The sequence below is a fragment of the Manacus vitellinus genome, unplaced genomic scaffold (assembly GCF_001715985.3).
Source record: "Manacus vitellinus isolate BGI_N305 unplaced genomic scaffold, ASM171598v3 scaffold_71_pilon, whole genome shotgun sequence".
NCBI lineage: Eukaryota > Metazoa > Chordata > Aves > Passeriformes > Pipridae > Manacus > Manacus vitellinus.
The window spans coordinates 329,960-338,712 of NW_021940761.1; positions in this window are offsets into that span (position 1 = coordinate 329,960).

The following is an 8,753-nucleotide window of genomic DNA, read 5'->3' on the forward strand; positions in this document are numbered from 1 at the left end:
TGTATATTTAACATCTTGGCTTGGAAATCCTTTTACCCATGAGGTAAAATTTGCAGAAAGCTGGTAGGTGCTCTACAGTGCAGAAGCAATCAGAGCAGTAGCTTTGTTCCTTTTACACATGGGGCTCTGCAATGGCACAGCCTGTCCCAAAGAGGCCTTGATGTTTGCTGCTGTGAGTTCACCCCATACACGCAGGCTTTGGCCCCTCACAGCTCAATTCTCCTGGGAAAATGAGGTGGATAAGACAGATGAGGAGATAACTTCAGATAATATTTGCAACTACCACAAGATAGATGCCTGTGCAGCAGAGGAGAGCTTTGGATGCTCCCAAGGGAAGGAAAAGAGCTTGGCTTGCAGCTTCTGTCTCCACTCCATAAAGGCTGCAGGGGCTGGGCATGGCACCAGCACCCTGATCCACTGATTCCCAGTGGTTTGTGCTGGGAACATGGGGTTCCACAGGGGGGGTGGCCTGTTGTGGCTAAAAGGCAGACTGGTCTGCACTCTTGATGGGGCATGTGATGGGGGAAATGAGGGAATCTCCACTGCACCCACTAGAATGGGTCCTGCCCTAATTTTTGGTTTTGAAAAAAACTGGTGGCTGTTGGTGGAAAGGTGTTGGGTTTTTCTACTCTATTGTCTGACTCCACCTGTAATTTCATGTAAAATTGTAAGACAATTGAAAAACCACCCTGGAGACCAGAGGTAGAAATGGCTGCAAGCAGCAATGCTGAGTGTCAGGTGGGTTCAGATTGAGGGCTTGGGGCGATGCTGACTGAGAGTGAGCAGGTACAACTAGGCTGGTGTTGCTACTGTGCTTAGTAAATGCTGTGTTTGGGTAATTTTTTTATATTTCAGCTCTTTTTTCTGATGACAGTAATCATAAGAAGCGCTGAGGTGAGATAACTTCCTTTAATTCCAAAGACATTTAGCGCTCAGACAAATTTTCCAGTCGGATTGCACAGTCAGTTCAGATAAATAGATTGTCCCCTTATCAGTGCCTTCTCCATCTAATATTTTTTGATTTTCGAGTGCATCAATAATTGAATGTGAAATACATGTCACTATTGTCTTACTCTGAAAATTCCTTACAGGACCACGTATAGTTCTCATCTCTTTGTTGTACATGTCGATAATGGAAGTGCTAAGGGGTAAAATATTTAGGAATGCAAAAAGCCCAGAGCAATTCCATTTGCACATTAATTCAAAATTGCCAGTAGTTTGATGGATAAAGGGATAGGAGGAATCTGGACCTCCAAGATACAGTCGTCTGTAAGACTGAGGGTGACACTGAGCTATTCCAGGCTAATCACCACTACATTCTGAACCCTTCCTAACAGAAATTTGACCAAACTCATTCCCCCTTAGAAAACAGTGTGGTCGTATCTGAAAACACCATGATGGGACACCAGATGTCCCACCAGATGGGTCACCAACAACAGGAAGCAAAGAGCAGTTTTCCTCCACTTTCCATACGTTCTCTGTCCCTTTAGCAGAGTTGAACAGAACAGGTAATGAAGAACTCTAGCAAGGAAAAGTGCAAAACAAAACACCCTGGAAATACTTAACTCCTGTTAGTGGTTCCTCTTGATGTAGGAAATCATGTTAAAGGTTGTCAGAAACATAATTATCAACAAACCTCCTCCCTAGCTGTACTTCTACATCTTCTATGTTTCATTCAGTAATGTTTGAGTGGGGCTTTTTTTTTTTTCTGCACTTTTCCATTGTGGAAACTTTTTGCAGCTTGACTAAAGGAATAAATGAAATTACAGGAAACTACTGAGGTAACGTTGAGTGCCTTGTAATGTGACAGTTTCTAACACAAAATTAAAATCCTTAATATGATATAAAAGCCCCAAGTATGTTATGCCATCTGCATCGTACTTGTAGAGATTTAACTTATTTGTCCTTGAATTTCAAAAGTATCCAAGAATTAAGCTCAAAACCTGCTTTGTCTCTTTCCTTCTTTTTCTTCCACTGCTGAACAGTGACATTTTACAGTGTTTCTTATATTCTGGATAGATGACATTATGTAAGTTCTGGAAATCTAGAGTTAAAGAACTTTCTTTGTAGTGCTTCCATGCCATATCTAGAACAGTTGCTATACTCCAGATAATGAAGTAATTAACTATGTGGGAGGTAAGGTACAATGACAGGAGTTGTTATAACAATATCAACAATATCACACTAGAAAGCCCATGTGATTGGAAGTATTTGGCCTGTGGACTTTAATGGAGAATTTGCAAGAGAACCTTCTAACGTGTCAGACCATCTGTAACAGGGAAAATAAAATTAAAAGCATTTTACACTCAGCATCATATTAATATTTTGATCATAATTGGGAAGAACTCACCAAGAGATACCATGAGAAATCAAAGTGATGGCAGCATCTAAGCCTGTCCATTTTTTTTTTTGCATGGTAATAGCTTTCTAGACTATAGTGAAGAGCCCAAACAGGTGGAGCTAAAGCTTGTGATAATTTTTCCCTCTCACATTTTACTCTATTTATGGTTTAAAAAAACCAAAAAACCACTTGCTTAAAAGCAAAAGCAACTTATCAATTGCAGAGTGCCACATATAATGGAAGTATTTAAAGATTTTTCTTTCCTAATTTTGAGAATGTCAATTTTTTATTTAAATATGCATAGTGCACAGGAGTGCCATATGTATTCAGTTTGTTTCCATTATAAGTTGCTACTTACTTTAAGGTAAAGTTTTTGGATTGGTTTCATTGTCTCAAGTAGCAGATGACAGCAATATTACAGGAGTGCCTCTATGTAGTGATATTAAATTACAAGTGTTCCACTTCAGCTTTTTCTGACTTCATGAAATCCTGCAGTATCTGTTTGTAAAGCTTTTAGGTGACACATATTTTAAACTTGGGAAAAGAAATAAGCTCAAACCATTGTTTTTCTCATATACATGCTAATTTTTTACAACTGAAAACTTTGAAAAATCTTATTTTACCAAAAATATGGCACAAAGATGTTTGGATTGTCTGTATTTCTGGAGGTGATTATTTTTTTTTCATATAACTGCAGTGTGAGTTCTGTCACTCATTTTTGTGCCTAAAACCCAGAGAGAAGCAGGAATTGAATCCTTTTATATGAAAAATAGTTTTACTTACATCTGTCGTCATTGTTGACAGCTCAATTTGGTATTTAAATCTTAGGAGCTATGTTTCAGCTCTTAAAAACTTTAAAGATACGGAGGCAGACAACCTGTATGATTCTATTTCTTTAGCTTTTAGAGATTGTTTTCTTTTGCCTTCCAGTCTGTTTCCAGCTTAGTGAAACTTGTGGGTGGCAGTGCCTAATGTCATACAGTAAGGTAGGAACATAAAGTCACCAAATTTTTTTGCAGTCTTTTTGTTGCAGTCTACACACTGTCAGGTGGGCACTCAGGGCAATATTCTTTTGAAGTTACTGATTTGTCCTTAAAAATCACAGAATCAGCTGGGTTGGAAGGGACCTCTGAGATCATCAAGTCCAACCCTTGATCCAACCCCACCGTGGTTCCCAGCCCATGGCACTGATGCCACATCCAATCTTATCTTAAAAACCTCCAGGGACAGAGGATCCACCACTTCCCTGGGCAGCCCATTCCAATGGCTGAGCACCCTCTCTGCAAAGAAATTCTTCCTAATGTCCAACCTAAACCTCCCCTGGCACAGCTGCAGACCCAGCCCTCTTGTCTTGCTGATGGTTGCCTGGGAAAAGAGACCAACCCCCCCCTGGCTCCCCCCTCCTGTCAGGGAGTTGCAGAGAGTGAGGAGGTCTCCCCTGAGCCTCCTCTTCTCCAGGCTGAGCCCCCCCAGCTCCCTCAGCCTCTCCTCACAGCACTTGTGCTCCAGTCCCTTCCCCAGCCTCGTTGCTCTCCTCTGGACCTGCTCCAGCCCCTCCATGTCCTTCCTGAGCTGAGGGCCCAGAACTGGACACAGCACTCCAGGGGTGGCCTCACCAGTGCTGAGTCCAGGGGCAGAATCACTTCCCTGGCCCTGTTGGCCACCCTGTTCCTGATCCAGCCCAGGATCCATTGGCCTTATTGGCCACCTGGGCACACTCTGGCTCCTGTTCAGCTTCCTGTCCATCCTCACTGCCAGCTCCCTTCCTGCCTGGCTGCTCTCCAGCCCCTCTGGCCCAGCCTGTAGCATTTCAGGGGGTTGTTGTGGCCATAGTGCAGGACCCGACACTTGGCCTGGTTGAACCTCATCCCGTTGGAATCAACCCAACTCTGCAACTTATCCAGGTCCCTCTGCAGAGCCCTCCTGCCTTCCAGCTGATCCACACTCCCCCCCCAGCTTAGTGTCATCTGCAAATTTGCTGCTGGTGGATTCAATCCCCTCATCTAAATCATCAGTAAAGACATTAAATAGAACTGGGCCCAACACTGATCCCTGGGGGACACCACTGGTCACCGGCCGCCAGCTGGATGCAGCAATGGTAAGAAACATCTCTTTTGAAAGGCATAGTAGGTACATATGGGGTAAGAAGCTTAAATGTCTACCAGTGAGGTGAAGCATTATGCAAGAAGGTTAGACAGTTGGTTATTGGGTGTGGAGGAATGAATTTGTGTGATGCCAAAGAAAGACTCTCCAAATACTTAACGGGTAATTTGTATTAATGAGGTGTGGCTTTTGCAGCCAGTCAAGGTCATTGTCTTCTTGGGGCTAAAAACTGTGAAAGCCTAATGTCATATAGTAAGGTAGGAACATAAAGTCACCCATTTTTTTTGCAGTCTTTGTGTTGCAGGCTACATACTGTCAGGTGGGCACTCAGGGCAGCATTCTTTTGAAGTTACTGATTTGTCCTTAAAAATGGTAAGAAACATCTTTTTTGAAAGGCATAGTAGATACATATTGGGTAAGAAGCTTTAATGTTCATAAGTGAGGTGAAACATTTATGCAAGAAGTTTAGGCAGTTTGCCTAGGACTGGATATGTGGTTATTGGGTGTGGAGGAAGGAATTTGTGTGATGTCAAAGAAAGACTCTCCAAATACTTAATGGGTAATTTGTATTAATGAGGTGTGGCTTTTGCATCCAGTCAAGGTCATTGTCTTCTCGAGGCTAAAAACTGTGAAAGCATGGAGCAAAGGGATAACCCACGACCCAAAGAGCTCACAGGTTAAATCTCTCAGCAGAAATGGAGTCCATGGACAGCTTATAAACACAGCATGACATGAAGGTGATGCAGTGGCTCAGAACCATGGATTTTAACAGCTTTCCTCAACGTGTGTGTACTGAAATCACAGGGCTTTCCTCTCAAGGTAAGTCTTGGCAACTTTGAAGTCTCTCAACTCTAACTTTGTCCCCTTACAAGTTTTGTACGGCACTCAAAGGCAGAAGTAAAGTAGGGGTAGGGGATATTAAAAGGAGATTTGCAGCTTAATACTAATTAAAATATTCATTAATGTTTGGGGCAAAGCCTCTGTGTGTTTGATATTTTTTCAGCTGATCATATAAAAGAGAAGTCAGGGCTGTGTCTGTACAAACAGGGAACTAAATGCCCTTCAGTTGGTACAACAAAAATAAGATTAACTTAATTACGCAAGGAAACATACTTTGGACCCTAATATCACAAGATGTACTGCATAAATTCATGTCCTGAGGGACAAGAACTTCTGCAGTTCATCATTTGGAAGTTACAGAACATAAAAAAAATAAAAGAAAAAAACCAGCCTGGGTGTATTTTTAGTTTGCTGTGGCTGTGACCCACATACATGCCACTGCCAAGAGAAAACCAGTGCAGTTGTCATGTACCAGGCATGGTGTTTTCTGGAATAATCAAAGAAATCCTATAAAAGGCATGGATATGCTTTCATTTAGAGTACTGTAAGCAGTCACCTTAAAAAACCATATATACATATCTATATAGATAGATATATAGATCTCTATATATCACTTTATTGGACTAGATAAAGAAAAGAACTACTAGTCTGATTACAGGAAGGACAGTATCTCTATTAAAGACATTTCAAATAGCTTTTCTAGGCTTGTTTAGGTTAACAAAATTAAAGTTGAGGAACCATAAGAATATCTTTTGATTACATCAGTGGAGAAAATACCAAGATAAGGCAATAAGCATTTGGCTTAAAATACTGGTACAGAAATACATGGATATAGAGTGGTCATGAATAAATTTAAACTTGATATTGGTAAAAATTTTCACACTGCCCATAATGTCTTAAAAAAAAAATAAAATAATAAGAGTAGTCACAAGTCCTGCACAGACATTACAGTTGATGTTTTTAATTGCTCCTGCTGGCCGGAATGTTCATTTTTCTCACTCCCTTTTCCTTTGCCTTTAGCAGAGCTGATAGCCCGAGGACACAGAGTTTCACAGCAGAGTTTAGTTGCATTTGAAAATTGTGTGCCAAGTTCCATTCAGGAGAAACTGAAAGAATTAAAGATTACCTGTAATTACTTGTGTTTTATTCATCTCAGGAGATTCTGTACGGAGAAGCAATGCACAAACAGCCCGTTTGGACAGATCCAACTGTTTCTCCCAAATATACTGATTTATTTAATTGCTAGTATCTAGATGTTTTTTCCTTAGCATCCTCGATGCTGTCCCTATCTTTGATAGGCATTTATATACCAATCTGACTGTAATTACATGTATTTAGCAGGTGGTTTGTGTTCTGGTGAAATGGGAAGACATAAAAGAGCACTGGGACTCACCTGCTTATTCAAGATGCTTTGGGTACATTTTTTTCAGGAGAGTCCAACCAGTCTGTTCATCATGGATTTACCTCCCTTTGACAGCAACAGCACAGCTTGCCAGGCAAAACAACCTTCAAAGGAGCTTGGGACAAGGAGAAATCAGGAGCATCTGACTGGCCTGGGAAAACAGCTCAGGGATCTCGTGAGCAATGTACTTCTTGCAGGAAAAAGTGAACTGACCATAGTAAGTGCAGTTCGATTCTTCAGCTTTGGCACCATTTCCCCACTCCAGGGCCCAGCTCTGAGCCCCACAGTGACATCCCTGAGCAGAACTGAGGACGTTTTTCAGGCCATTTTATTTTCACTTTAGAAGTAAGAGTTTGATTCATTCACAGGGAATGGAAATACCACAATTATACAATTATCCAGTGATTTAAAAATTAAGCTTTTCAAACACGAAGGCATTATACCAATGAGATGCATTTAATCCCACATGGAAAGAGGCCTCCCCAGGGGCTTTTTAAGCCACATTAGCACCGCTCACTGTAGCACATGCTTTGCTTTATGACAGGGCCACATCTCCCATTCAGGAGAAGACTCTGGTTGCCCATGAGTTGTTGTAACCAGCACCATTTAGAAATGAAATGATGTGCTTAAGTGGTGCAGAGGCTGATCAGCCACCAAAGTTGAACTGTAGACTTATTTTCCACAAACATCTGTCCCAGTTAGAACAGCTGGGACCAGTTCATCACTGGATGGGTGTAACCCAAAACTGTGTATTCCATAGCCTTCCATGCCATTTCCCAGAAACTGTTATCAATGAATCATTTACACCCTCTGATAGATAATCTTGGAGGCTTGGGACTTTTTTAATCACTTGTGGGATCCAGAGGAAGACTGCAGACCACCACTCTCAACCAGACTGCAGACCACCACTCTCAACCAGACTGCAGACCACCACTCTTGACCAGACTGCACCAGCACTCTCACCAACAGGTTTTCCCTCTCCTTTTCCTTTGGACTCAGGGGGCCCAACCAACACCACTCTGTTCGTGCCCCAGAGTGCTGGGTTACACATTTGGGTTTTGTGGGTTAAAACCAACTGTTTGTCCGTAGAATCGCATTTCTTGTATTATTTTATTAAATTGTTATTCTGACTTAAAATCTCTCCTTTGAGTTGGGTTCATTTCCCCTGCTGGTTTGCCTTTAAACCAGCCCAACATCTTAGAATAACCAGTCAGTGACTGTGCAGAGCACAGTGTGATGGTGAACTCTGAATGCTGCACACACTTGACTCTTCATTCTACGGTCATAGCTGGGTCATTATTCACACGTAGAAATGGGTGTAATTTAAATGCTGAACCTGAAAAAAACCCCACTTTCGAAAATAGTAATAACTCCTCTATTTCTTATAAATACCATAGATCGGGTGGTGGACTTATTAAGTATGATGGCATTAAGTACCATCTTAATATTATCATAATCATTTTTATTAATATGGATATTATTATTGGTGTAGCAATCTTATAATTACATTATAATTGTTATAGAAGTGCAATTATTGTTATTATTGTTACGAGTGTTAATATTTACTTTTTCCTGGTGTTCTTACATGTTTCATATTTGAGGCCTTATGAAATTTCCTTTTACTAAAATTTCCAGAAATTTCATGTCTTTTCCTTTCCATTTCAGGAAATTTCATTTCAGGAAATTTCAGGAAAGGAAAGAAAAAAGGAAAAAAAAAAAGGAAACTTCAGGAAAGGAAAAAGAAAGTTTCAGGAAAAGAAATTTCAGGGGAAAAAAAAGAAGAAAAAGGAAATGAAAAAGGAAATTTCAGGAAAGGAAATAAAATTTCAGGAAAGAAAATTTAAGGAAATTTCAGGAAAGGAGATTAAAAAGGAAAGGAAAAAGGAAATTTCAGGAAAGAAAATTTCAGTAAAAGAAAGGAAATGAAATTTCAGGAAAATTCTGGAAATTTCAGGAAAGGAAAGATCTGGAAATTTCTGGAAAGTTTTGGTAATTTCTGGAAAATTCAGGAAAGGAAATAAAATTTAAGAAAAGACAATTTCTGGAAATTTCTGGAAAATTCTGGAA